The sequence below is a fragment of the Columba livia genome, chromosome 1 (genome assembly GCF_036013475.1).
Source record: "Columba livia isolate bColLiv1 breed racing homer chromosome 1, bColLiv1.pat.W.v2, whole genome shotgun sequence".
NCBI classification, from domain to species: Eukaryota; Metazoa; Chordata; class Aves; order Columbiformes; family Columbidae; genus Columba; species Columba livia.
Window position 1 is genome coordinate 98,663,407 of NC_088602.1, and position 14,434 is coordinate 98,677,840.

A 14,434-nucleotide genomic window follows, 5' to 3' on the forward strand; every position below is an offset into this window, starting at 1 on the left:
CTGCTTGTTCTGCAGGTCCTAGAGCCCCCATTTCTGTGGTGAAGGGGTACGAGTGGCGGGAGGCTGTCCTCCACAGCAGAGGGTTGAAAAGCAATGAGGCAAGGGGTGCTACAGCAAGAAACCAGCCAAAGGGAAGGCACCTGCTTTCATTCCCCTTAACAGTACACAGCATGAAACCATATACACACACAACTATAAGGACACAAATACTCCTGCTGCACCCCAAAATCCAGGCTGTAAAGAGAAGACAACTGGTGAGCAGGCAGCTTACCCATTTGAAAGCATGCTCCAGAAAGTCAGATGTGCAGATCAGGAGGAGGACAGGAATTAACCAGGGGAAAAAAGCAAGGTGGTAATTTCTGGGGTAAAATAGAAACCAAAATGGAGGTTTAGCATACCTTTTATTAATGCAGATTGGACAAAATTTTCTTTGCAACAATTAATGGCCTACAGCAGCCTCCCTGAGGCAGCACAGGCTAAGAGACCTCTAAACTGAACTTGGAGTGATGGTAGAACTGAGTAACGAATAGCTTTAATTTTTATTTGTGATTTTCATGCAATTTCTTACTGATTGTGTTTTCAGGGAATTTCCCCTGTACTAGAGACAAGAAGCTGCTGTTCCAAAATTATCAGTGAATTAAAAAATGAGCTAATTATTTGTTCCTCTCTTTTTCTAGGCATCAGGCATTACCAACCAGCAGGCTCCTGGCCTATACTGTGGGTTGTTTTGCTGTGATGCGTCAGTTTCTTGTCAGTAGCTGCAAGTAAAATATTTTAGGCAAAGTCACTCATTTGAAGCTAGAACTTGATCAAGTCTCCTTGTAAAACCAACAAAGATTGGTTTTAGACTTCAGTTGACATTGTGTAAAGTTACCATTGTTCTTAGTGTTCACTTTGTAGTAAATATTGCATATTTAAAACCAGCTGATATTTTGTTCATACATTAAATAGGTATTGTATTTTGCAATATTACAATATTTTGGAGGTTTTGATAACCACTACTTTCAGACACTGGTGAGAATGGCCAGAAGAATACTGAAAATATTTATTTGTTCCTTATATTGATTTCTGCAATAAATGAGTCAGTAAAAGAAGATGAAAGGATCATATATGCTATGTATGAGTTATAGACACTTACAGCATTCTTCTTTCTAATTCACACCTCAATAACATTACAGAAAATGTATGTTGTCAGTTTCATTAGTCTTTGCCTTCTCCTTCCAGAAATACGAGGTAGATATTGATTTTACCAAATTAAAATATAATCCAAATCTTTGGCTATAAGAGTGCACTGGTTTTCTAACTATCATCAGTTTTGTGCACTGACCTGTACTTTGAACACAAGTGTATTAAAATGATCTATTGGTTTCTGATGTAAGTGATTGTTTATAGACATGTTATTGTCTCTGGAGTCTGGAACTTGGCTAACTCGTTTTAGGCTGGTTGTGCCTCAGCTCCAAAAGTCTCATGCCTGCTGCTAAAATAGGGTTGTTCATTTTCTGGCAGTAAATAATGAAATGAAACAAATACAATCTGTAATGAAATCAAATGCAAGTACAATGAGTCCACAATTCAATTTGGATTTAATATAGTTGCTTAATCCTGTTAAGGGGTGCCCTCATGAGAAAGATGCTTTACCAGCCCAGAGCAGAGCTGGAAATACGAGGACAGGCAGTCAAAGCTGGCTTCACGGTGCAGTAGGGAATGAGAGGGAACAATATGCTTTTGCATCGTACCACAGAGCCAAAGTCTGATGACACCATTCTGGACAGACTGGAGGTTGCTGATGAGACGTCACAGAGGGCATGGAGAAAGATGTAGCAAGTTACTAGGGTAGGAGAATATTTTCCGTTTTCTGCTTGTTCTGAAAGATCCAAGGAGCCAGGGCAAGTATTGCATCTATCTGTTTGGATACACTTGCCGTTTTCCACTTGCTGTGATGGAAGTGTCTCACAAGAAGCCAGATTCATCATTATATCAAAGGAAGGAAGCTTCATCTGTGGGAGAAACAGGAAGAAAGAAACACTGTAAATGAATTGTCCCTGTACAGAAGTAGAAACACTCATTCATTTTTGTGGAGTCACGGTTTCACCTAGGAATAATTAAATCTTGCGAGAGACAAAAAGAAACTTACCCAGTTATATCATAAATTCTGTTTTTCAGATACAGTTCTTAAATATAAGTCACAATTTTCCTACAGGAAATGCACAATTTTTTTACAGGCATAGAACATCTTCCACCAGAATTCACTGTGGAGAATAGGTGACATCTTATTGCTCCACAAGATAAGCAGCAAAGGACTTGCTGTGCTCATAAAAGAGGCTATGGAGGTAGATAGGAGGAAATTGTCTGGGTTATTAGCATCAGGATGTGAAAAAAACACACCTCTCTAACTACTTTAGAGGCTGGGGCTGCAGAAAAAGACCTAGGTCACTAAAACCAACCCATTGTTACATTGTAACCCAGTTATCCTACAAAGCTATTGTTTTTCCTGTCTCTCTTTGAAGTAATTCCTCATACAAGAGGTGTCAGCCAAGAAATATTTGCCACCAAGTCCTGGCAAACACAGGTTTCTTCTTGCTTTTCAAAACCTTATGTATTCCCCTCTTGCCCTGTTTTGAAATAACCTCTCCTGAATTATCCAGCTAGGGCACATTCTTCAAAGTTTTACTAAACATTATTTGCAGTAAAAGGCATTGGCAGAACTGTACTTGTCCAGTTTATTTGTATCTATTTTGGTGAGACAGTGGTTTCTAATTTTTAATATTATTTTACTCAACTCTAAAACATTCCCCAGCTGTGTCCAGAGTCTTCTATAGTGATCATAAATACATTGACTATGCCCTGGTTTTTGCTTATTTTCTGTGGACCTCTTAAAAGCAGGTTTATGTCTCAAGTTTCTACAGACCATGCATTGAGAATCACTGAGCTCTACTGATTTCTAAATATGGATTCCTTGATAAGGCAGTGCTTAAATGGGGTGATCATAAGGTGAAGCTGTGGAGTGAAAGTTCATTCACCGTTCCTTAATGTCCAAAACAGGGAAAGTCATCTCCTCTCCATGTCATGAGTCATGACCAGAGCACCAGTTGACAAATACATATGGCCCAGAAGCAGACTGTGGTCTCCTTTACCTAGGTACATATCTTCTGAACTGTCTCAGCTACCTTGTGGCTGGTGTCCTTAGTGTTCAAAATGCAAATTTTGCATGTTGTGCAATGTTAATTGTGATAAAACTGACACATTTACTCAGTGGGCCTGCTGCTTGAGCGGATTGTCTGGACATGGAGAGTTGGGTTCCTACCTTGGATGCTGCCATTGGACACCTCTGAAGGCCCTCAACTTCTTAGACACTCAAATAGGATGTCTAATGTTTGTCTGTGTTAATCAGTTGTTTACTTTTACCACATATCAGGCAAACTCTCAGTGTAAGTTCAGGTCTGCTTCTGTACTAGCCTTATTTTTCCTCCGTGTCTATCCTTTGATTTCAGTAGGTGATGTTGTTGAATATCTAGAGTGGAAGATGACAAAATTGGTCCTCAGAATCACAGGTAAGTTACCAGGAAAGTCACACAGTTGCAAATATTTTTGCTGAGCTATACACTGAAAAAGCTGAAGAGGAAGTCACTGAGGCAGAATTAACATCAAACCCCAAGAAGCCACTTCTACGATGTAAATTTTCAGAGCAAAGTCACTTGTCAATGCCGATTAATCTTAAACTGGGTGTTGGCAAGAAGGTACAAATGGAAGGAACTGCATCCTTCAGCCTGGAGAGGTCATGATAGAGCTGCATTTTGGGACTTTGCATACTCAGTGACCTGATCTTCAGCCAAGTTACAAGCTCAATAGAAATACAACTTGACATTATCATTACATTAAGGCATTTAGATAACATCATAAATATATATACTGCTTTAGAGAATACAGGTAGACATATTCACTGCCCTAAAGACCTTAGAATCTGAATAATGAAGTAAAATTACAACTGGCACTTAATCTGCTGAATAACTACCATTGCATGGTAGACCCTCAGCTACTTTAATAATAGAGTTGTATCACCTAATCTCATGTGCTGAATATTTAGTACTGAGTTAAAGAACTGTAGACATTGAGTTGTTAATACCATTTCCTATGCTTCCTCAGTGTTCCTCAGTGTTCCCCTTCTTCAGTCTTTTTTAGGTAACTGCCAACTAGATACAGCCCTATTGAGCTTGTCAGATCATGGTCCATGCTCCCAGCCAACTGGAAAAAAAATGTTAATCCATGTTGCTCATTGCTAGAGAGGGTGAATTGATCTAAATGTCCTGGTCCCTCAGTTAGAACTGTTTTACTTCTGGGTGATTTTGAGAAGCAGGTGGTGTATCATTGAGCATGTAGCCCTTTTACTTTCCTGTGTGTCACTTGGTATCACCATTAGAAGAAGGTCGAACAGAAGGAAATGTAATGTAGAAAGCTGGAGATTTCAACACATTTGATCTGAGAGAATTTTAGGAAATTATAATTTGCCTTTGAGTTTTATATCATATACAAACAGAAATAATTCCAGTATGTCCTGCTGGATTAAGAAATATACTTAGTGTCAGACATCAGAGTATAGTTTTCTTGTTTGTTACTGTGAATGAAATACAAGTATTGGGAAATACATGCAAAACATTGGTCCTCTAACCAAAGAAAAATGTTTGTAGTTTTAAGACTGCCAGAAGTCAGAACAGCTTCTTCCCAGTTCTTCTGCCTTACCATCCAGGGAAGTCAAACATGGTTCATCTGTTCTGAGCAGCAGGACAGAGATCCTGTGCTACCCCCTGGTGTCATCTCTCCTACAAAGAACACCAGACCCCTCTGAAGAATCTTTATCTCTGGGGTGAAAAAAGGCAGTTCTGATGCCAGCTCACATCTTGCCTTTAGAAGATAAAATAATGCTGTTTCTGAATGATTCCAGATTGCTGGAACTACTAATTGTGTTCCTGTGTGCAACCATTAAAATACAATTACACCTTTGAAGAAGGAAATAATGAAAGTGTTATACTTAGCCTACCTTGAAGGAAGAATATTAGACCACTTTATTCTTTGTTGCTATTGCCATTAATGTAACAATAAACAAAAGTTGTCCCAATTTTGACATGTTTATTCTGCTAAGAATATACTTTCTGGTGGGCAAAATCCCTTTTCTGAAGTGGAGAGTTAGCCATCATTATCTCCATTACTTGGCATGGCATTTGTGAAGGTACAGTATCTAGCCCCATATGTAGTGACTGTGGCATAAAATTCACAGAAAAATGCCTCAGCCAATATTACTGTCTCTCATCCCACACCCCATCCCCCACACAGAATAGGTCTGTAGCATAGCAGCTCCCATGCCATAATTTTAAAAGGCCACATCGTCCTTGTTCAGTGATCCCTGAAGTATTCCTCACTGGAGCTCATAGAGAGTTTTTGAGAAGGTTTATTTTGTTTTGTTTTTTGTTTTGTTTTGTTTTGTTTTCCATTTCAAACATGCTTATTATGGAACTTCTGTTTGGAGAGGACTACACATCCTGGAAGAGCCAAAATCTCTGTTTGGTCGTTTATTGTTTTCCTGGAGTCATAGACTACAGCTCATCAGTTTTCTGCTGGCGAGTTTTATCTGTTGAATGGAACTGCTTCATAAGATGAGATACTGAGCAATATGGGTTTCCTCACTAGTCCTTGATAGTTTAGTGCAAATTTTCCAAATTCCTAGTTTCCCACAACATATCCTGAAGGACAGGTCCTTTGGACTGTTGCCAGTTTCCTACAGATACATTAACTTGTGACTGTAGTGTGTAGCAAAGTTATTGCTCTCCAGAGAACCAAACAGCAGAAAAACTTAATGATTAAATAAATAAATAAATAAATAAATAAATCTAGACCTAAGAATGTCAAGAGAAGATTGGGGAAAATGGGTAAAATAACATGTGAAATGTTTCTGAGGAATCTTGTAATTTTTTGTATTTCAAAGATCAAGGATGGCTGAAGTTTTGCAGAAATACTCTCTCCCTTTTCCTTTGGGTTTGTTAGGATGCATTCATATGGTTCTTTTCCTGTTGTTGTGGCACTAAGCCGTTATTTGTCCTTAAACAGGCAAGAGGAATATGAACTATGTAAATGCTCTTCTACAAAGTCGCCAGATATTCCTGGCACCCAGATCTAAGGTATTTTTTAAAATAAACATTATTAATTTTTACTCAGCCTATTAACCTTGCCCCTAGCCCATTCAAAAGTGTTCCTTATTAAATATTGCACAATATTATGTATTGTATATAGATTATACTTAGTTTCTATTGAGCTCATGGCTGCTGGCAAGCACAAGGTTTCTCTTGAGCATATGGCATATAGCACAAAATTAACAAAATGATTACTTAGAGCTGCTCCTGGTGATCCAGATCCCTATGGGGATGTGGGAGAAGGCAGTACGCCAAGGTGTCCTGTTGCTTGTGTGAGTTCCTAAGTCACACTGAACCATTCTGCTGCTGGCAGCCATTTGTCCATTTCTAATTAAAAAAAATGTCAGATCTCACTCTTGCTTCAGACAGAAACAGCTATATAGGTGAGGGACTCCTTTTATTTAACAAAAGAGAATGCTTTGGTGACCAGCCTCATTCCTGTCTTAGGCCTGAGTTCACCTTATTTCACTTTAAGACATTTTACTGAACGTACTGACTCATACAGGGGATCTGGGGACACACTGAGAGGAAGGAAGGCATCGCTGCCAGGTGCATAAAGTTAAGAAGAAAGAGAGGGGGAATCCAAGCTCCTCTGTTTGGAGCTGCTGAGAACATACCAGTGTGTAATGCAAGCTCCTGTGTAGCCAGGACCCAACTTTTCCTGGTCCCTGTTGCAGTAGCACAGAAATATTACAATTGTGAACACGGTGCCTCCACTTTACCTCTGCAGCTTCTACTATGGAAGATAGACAGCTGTAACTGGCACAATGAAAACCAACAGTCTGTGCTTCTGTTTAAGGGTAAGTGGAGATGGGAGGAAGAAAAAAGTGAAACAAACGCTTATTTGAGTAATCAAGACACTATGGGAGTGTGTAAGGAAGCATCTGAGAGTAGCTCACACCCCTGGCTAAATAGTTGCCCTTCCACACGTAGGAAAGCATGAGAGTACAGCTTTTTTGCCAACTTTGGAAGCTAGCCAAGCTCTGTGGTATTTAGCAGTCATGACTTTGTCTTCATCTGCACAGATTAAATATGAATGTGTATACTAATTATGCAAATGCAAAACTGCAGATCTCAATCAAGTAGAGCCAAGGATACACTATCCTTTGCAAGTGCTGACTGATGCCATACGCACAAGAAAAACAGAGACCATTCATCTCATTGCTATGTATATTCTGGAGAGTGGAGGGAAATAAAGTGTTTTATAATGAGAGTGAAACTATAAATGCCATAACTTTGTGTAATACCTAATATTCTCTACTCAGCAAAACAGAATGCTTACTTAGCAGGAGACAGCTCTAGAAGGAGGTGAAAACACATATTTAGAATGAGATGAACACTCTCAACTGGAATAAAGACACTCATAATAATTTTAATCAACGGCTGAAACTGGGCTTTGATGTGACATGGTATAAGCAAGTGATTTTTCTGTAACTTCATGTAAATCATTAACAAGTACATGGAAATCAGTGGTACTATGTCAGTAAAAACTTGATGTTTTGCGGCAGAGGATGGATAAACTTTCCAGGTTCAGCTTTGTGACTGATGGCACCACACAATTTTATCTGTTTGTCTGCATGCTTTGTTTTAATCAGAAGAACATTATGTAGACTTTCAAGGAAGGTGAATTGGATTGTTCTTGTGAAATTCCCAGATTCCTGTCAATGCCCACACAAAAATGGTGCATTGTTAGAGAAACCTCACCCTGCAGCCAATGACTAGCACCCATCTCCATTCCCTCTGCTCAGCTCAACAACTGTATACACTCCAACATCTGCTGTCAAATCACAGATTATACTATTTGGGGCCTGTCACCAGAATATCATTAATGTGCTAGAAAATTCATTTCTCTACCGATCTGACAAGGCCCATAAAAATTATAAGCAATTTACCCATTTGTGAAAGTTAGGGAAGACAGAAAAGAAAGTACGGGTGTCAGAAAGGGAAGCTGACCAGCAGCTGGCCAGTACAAGAAGAGGTATAGACAAGAAGAACACAGGGCAAGGCAGAGACCAAGCACTCTGCCATCATCCAAGTTCAATCAAAAGGGGACTTAGAACAGCCAAACCCCAGCACTTCCATGTCTCCCAAACACCATTCTCTCACCCACACTTTTGTCATAAAGGATGAGCATTGAGTGCTTCCTGCTCAGCACCAGCATTCAGCACAGGAGGTCTACTCAGAAAGATTATTTCCACTAAAGTCACAAGTAGTTTTGACTCCTGTTTATCTACCACTTCCTTCCAAGGGCTTGAGATAATCTGATTTTAGGATATCCTTGCACTATGAAGGGTGTATTGAATGATTTTAGTTAAATAACATACTTATTCCTTCCTGGGTTTTCCACACTGACTTGGTGTTCTGTACAGTCTGACTGTTGGCATTAAGGTGGCTGTCATTCTCATTAATGAGTGGTATCAGGGTTTTCTGGTGGTATGAATGCAAGAGTGATTTGTAGGTGAGGCAAGTGTAATGTATATTCAAAATAGATCATTTAGGCATGAAAATGACCTGCAGGTTAGGATCAGCATCTAGCTCCCAGCTGCTCTTATACTGCTCCTGTTCACCCAGCAGATTCAAGCCTGGAATATAAGGCCGCCCTGCTCTCATTGACTGTGATGACTGTGGCAGTTGATTGGGATATGATCTGGTATGTTACATGTGTGCAATGATAGGTGTCAGAAAGCCCAGGGCTATCTAAATAGACTGTTGGCACATAAATGCCTCTTTGATAATCTCAGATCTTGGATATGGAGAAGATTTTCTTTCTACACACAACCCCTTTTTCATATCTATCTTAGCTGAATTTGCATCACAGAGTTGAACTGCTATCGATGGACACCATTCCAGCAAATAGGTTTTCCTGTTGAATTGGTTTGGGCATCGACACCTTAACAAGTCTTCTCTCCTGAGAACCTGTGAGCTTTCTTAGTTTCAACTGTCAAAAGGTTTTCCAGGCCACATATGAGAGTGGAGCTAGAGAGACAGCCCTCCCAGAGAAAGTGTAGGGTCAGGAAGATAATTAATCTGTTGACTCTGCTCTGCACTTGGACAGACATCAATATCGGTATGGAAGGTGGACTAAAGGAGAGAATCAAGACCAGCTAACAGATATAAGAGATAAATACATGACCACGTAGCATGTGGCACTGAACTAACTTTTCAAAAAATAGTTGTTAACCGTACTGAATATCTCATGGAGTGCATGTCTAAGTAGTTAATCTACTCTTGGTGCATTTTCTTCATTAACAAAAGAGCTGGTAGAAAACATTAAGTGTTGTACCTCTACAGTTACCAGACAGCCAACCTTTATGCTGAAGAACTCTTGAAGACCAATCTGCATGTGATGGACCCTGTGAAAAAGTTGGCCATTATCTTCAGGATACAAGTGGGCTATTTTGTGATATACAGCAGTATTTTCACACTTGCAATCAGCAAAATGAAGTTGCTATTCCTTTCTAATCCCTTAACAACCATATCTCCCTTCACTGATGCCTGGTATTTGCTTGGCCCTAGAAATTCTACCTGGACTCACACTTGTGGTGCCATCAGCATATGTGGCGTATATGATTCAGATCATGGCAATTTACCTATGCGAGTCCTCTTTCTGCTTGGTTTAACAGATTACTGATGCGTGACTTTGGCTATTTATCTGAAAAAAGGCCTATGCTGTGAGACTTGTTACTTCTGTTTCTGTTGATTTGAATCTATACTATGTATTGCTAACTGAGGTCTCACCTTCCTAATTACGGACAGCAATCTTCTACACCAGGAGCTCCAACCTTCCTGATGTAGCACTATCAGAGCCTGCACTGGCAGCTCCCACATACATTTGTGTCTAGGAGGAGGCTTTTGGATGCCCAAGCCTCCAGCTGCATGCTTCAGGAATCTTTGCCCTGTATTCTACTCCTGCCTTTATTCTCGTAGGTTGTGTATGTGTGTACTCAGCCATTCTTTCCCTTGCACTTCACCTGTTCACTCACATTTTTATGGCAGAAAATTGGCTGGTCTTTTATTTGGCTAAAATAGAAATTAAATCCTGATAAGTAGATAGAACAAAGTGGCATAGAGACATAGGAATTACTATTAAACATCTAAAGGTTAATGTAAGCATTTCCAAGTGTTTCTAACCCTGGATATATTATTTTTAAAATATTTTAACTTAACAGTGATATTAAAATTGTAGACATAGTGAGCACTTCAAGATTTGTTAGACACAGACAACAAGTTATATATACATATACATTTATATATATTTAAACTCACCTCCGTCTTCCTTGAGCCACAAGCTTTAGCTTAACTTTTACTCCTAGAGTTTGCAAAACTTTATTCAAAGGTCAACTTAAAAAAAATCATTAGGAAACTGAAATGTCCTCTCACCTGTTCAAGTGATAACCTTGTAAGAATCTGAATTGTATATCTCTTTAACCTCTGCCCATGCTTCTTGCAAACTTTGAAACATCAAATCAGGTTTGAGATGCAAATGTAAATTGTGTGAATTGACAGGCAGTGATGAAGAACTGTGTGGTAGGATTCCTTATCTGTGGACTGCATAACAGATGAGGGGTTTTAGCAATCAGCTTTCCTCAAGAAAGAACAAGCTTCTTTAGTGTGTTAACTACAAGCACATTTTTGGTATCAGGTATTTTATAATGTGCCATAACTGATCCAATGATGGCAGATCAGTTAGAATTCTCTGGGCTAAGATGGACTGGTCAACTCTGCCTTATGTTTTACACAATTACATTCTGCGTTGTCAGTCTCCACCTGTCCTGATATAGAGTTGATGTTTAGTACTACATTTTGACTGGAAAGTATAGGGAAAATATTACAGCAAAAACTATTAGACAAGGAGTAACTTTTAATAAGTTTCTGCTCCCAAATTCAACCAAAAGAGTTTTGTATTTAAAAATTCAAAATTGAAAATATACTTTCTGTTGCCAGCCTGAAGAGTCCATATTAGGTGAGTACCCAACTGCCCCCCTCCATGTTATGCTACTTGCTCTCTGGTTTGGATCTGCCATCTATTTCCTTATCAACAGATTCTCATTAATGAAAAACAAGAAAAATGCCTCAGCAACCTGTCAGATGAGAGCAATTGAGGACCTCATTCACAGAGCTGATGAAGCAGCCAGAACACAGCAGAGAAAGTGGAAGTCTTTGCTCTTTCTGTTTTTTTCCTTCATTCCTCAGGTGTTCTGAGGAAACATTTCAGTCTTCTGGGCTTTTAGTCTATAAAACAGTTGAAGATTTTTTTTCCTTGAAAATGTTTTGGAAAACTGGAACCTTCTTAAGATCTTCTTTATCTGTACTTATAGATATTACATGTTTGTGTGGAATATAGTTTGAAAGTATACTGTTTAATATTATGACAATAAGAAAGTCAGAGTTGGGTTAGGAAAGCACACACACAGCCCTGACTGAAATCCACACCATAAGAAGGGTTGAAAACATTTACTTGAGAATCCTGGAGCACAAATAAGTCATTGTGGTTTTGTCACCATAGAGATGCAATTGTTTCTAAAGCTTTTTGCTTTCATTTAGCTATCTATATAATGAATGTGTGACAGGTCAGAGAGACAGAGAAAAAGGTTGGAAAAGAACTATGGGCAGTGCAAGAAGTGCTAAACAATCTGAAAAAGAATAATATGGATTACAAAGATTTTGTTTTCATATAATAAACAGTAAAAAGGGGTAAATGGAGACCTCTGTTTTTGTTTCCAAAAATGGCACATAGCTTTTCCTTAGAGAAGTATAAATAATTGAAAATTGCCTGATACCAGGCAGTAAAAGAGAATGGTAATAGGGAGTATAAGATATAAACAAACTATAATGTTTATAACAGATATATGAATAGGTGAATAAATTCTAGACATAAAGGGTTAATCTTGACATGTCCTGGCAAAGACCCATATGAAAATAACTGTCAAATCAAGGTTACCACTGCATTTGATTACTCAGTTTGTCCAGGTATATCTAAAACTTCACACTTTCACTTGGACATATGTTTTAATGTATTAATATTCCTGGGAAGCTTGGAATTTCCTCCCCAATGTGTTTTTCAAAATCTTTGTAGAGAGTTAAAGTAAATTGTGTCGGAAAGAATCAAGAAATTAATCAAAGATAAAATCCAATCAAAATGTTGCTTGGAAAATGTATCTAGACTTACCTAGTTACACTTAGGTTGTTTTATTTTAATATCAATAGCTTTTTCATTGCCAAACATTTTCTACAATATGTGCACACAGAAAAATGTTCTTGAACAATGTGATTTCATTTCTTCATTTGTAATAACATAAATGAAAACAGTAAAGTGTGAATAGTAGGAGCATCACCTATAAGTGATAAAATCTCTTTCTTCTGTTGTGTTGGAAATCATATCTATTTCATTTGCTTAAGATCATGTATTGGAAATGAAAATATGTCAGAAGCCTTTGCAAATTTGAAACTCACAACCAAAATCTCTTTAATACAATACCTGTCATGTATGTCAACTTGTTGATTCCTGAAAATTTGGTTTTCAGAAAATGATAAAGCCTTGGCCACCTGTCTGTGGCTGTTTTCTGCTACTTTCACATAGTGTTCTCTATGTAGAAAAGGAGTAAAAGGTAACTGGTATTTTGTAAATCAGTTCATTAAAAACAACATGGAGATGCACCATACTCCGTCCCACTTTCACAGAAACAGTCTTCTCTTGTCGCCATAATGAGGTCAAACACATTTTGTACCTCTTTGCTCCTGAGATCTCTAAATATTCTAGTACATACCAGGGTCCCAACAACTCTTAGAAGTAAAGCTCACAAAGTTCATTATTTTGGCTTGTTCAGACAGATCAGTGTGATCTTTATTTTCACACATAAGATGAAGTTCCTTCATTTCTGCTAGACGAGGATTCCCCAATCTGCCAAGCAAATTGTTCCAGTTCATACAATAGATGCCTATGTACTACACTTCTCCCACACACAAAGTCTTATGATTTTCAAGTTTTTAATCTTATGTTGAAGGCTTTGCCATGGTAGAACTTGTTGCTTCTTGATGATTATTAAGGTTATTATTTGAATCATCTTGAAAGATTGAAGCTTTATTAGTGCTCTTCAAAATAACCATAGCAACTACAGGACATGGAAGGAAGGGTGCTTGTATACACAGTAACACGTAAACTTCAAGAGAAGTTGCTTCAGAAAATAACTGTTATATACTAGTGGGGAACATCACTTTTACCAAACTGTCAGAACTTCAGGCCTTCATATTAGGGCTTTTAATTTTCTACTCTTTTCAGACATTAGCAGGTTTTGTATGGCTGGATCTTCTTGCTCTGCCATTTCCTAACTCTGTGAAACTATCTGTTTACAATCTTAAACCATCTACAAGTATAGCTTAGCTCAGTGGGACTAATAAATTCACATCTGTTGCGTGATGCAATGTGCTTGAAGTTCAGGTATGCTATCGAAGGCAAAGTAGCTTTGGCCCACATTTCAATTCTGAGGGTATAAATACACAAAAACTGGTCAAGATAGTTGCAATATACTATTTGGTAATTGAAATTTCCATGTTTGTTTGTTTGCATGCTGATGAGATTAATTTGAGCATCCGGAATTAGTTCATTAAAAGCCAGAGGTTTTATCTGTCTTGTCTCTCTCTTCTTTTTTTAATGTGGCCTGAGAGCACTTTTATTGGTAAGCTCCACATAAACTGAGATACGCTGTGATTATATCTCTTGATCTATTCTCATACTATACTTGTGTTTTAAATCATTCTCCTTCACAAGGAGGCTTTCATGTCTGATGTTAAGGTATGCTTTGTGCAAAGGTGAGAAAGCTCATCCCAATTAATATAACATCTTATTTTCTAGTGCACTTAATGACTGGAGACTTGGACTCACCAGTGATTAAAATTTCACATCTCCTGAGCGGTAGCAGATCTAAAACTTTTTAGTAGAGGAGCACCTGAAGAGAAAGTTTTGCAGTAGGTGTGTGTACATGTTTGTGTATGTGTGTGAAAAGTAATGAAAGTTTAAGAGAAGAGTTTGGTACTGAAGGAGAACAATATAGTTTGTTCACTATCAGGACAATACTAAAAGGGGGCCAATATTCAAATGGGGAAGCATGGAGAAGAAGTCTTTGGTATGTGTGTAGTTAATCCATACCAAAACTCTATTGTCATGTGCTCAACAAGTCCAGACGTATACTGCTTTCAATCTGTGTTTCAAGATATGCCCAGAGAAAATAATCATTTCTGGAGTTCCCTAGGTA

At 38.3% G+C, this 14,434-nt stretch overlaps 1 long non-coding RNA gene across 1 annotated transcript in view; it reads right to left on the bottom strand.

Annotated features, from left to right (window-relative positions):
* Positions 1-382: 382 nt before the first annotated feature.
* LOC135579940 (uncharacterized) overlaps positions 383-14,434 on the bottom strand; it is a 39,515-nt gene continuing 25,463 nt past the window's right edge. The window contains exon 2 of the long non-coding RNA XR_010473902.1: positions 383-1,997. This is a non-coding gene — a long non-coding RNA (uncharacterized LOC135579940). The remainder of the gene's footprint in view (positions 1,998-14,434) is intronic.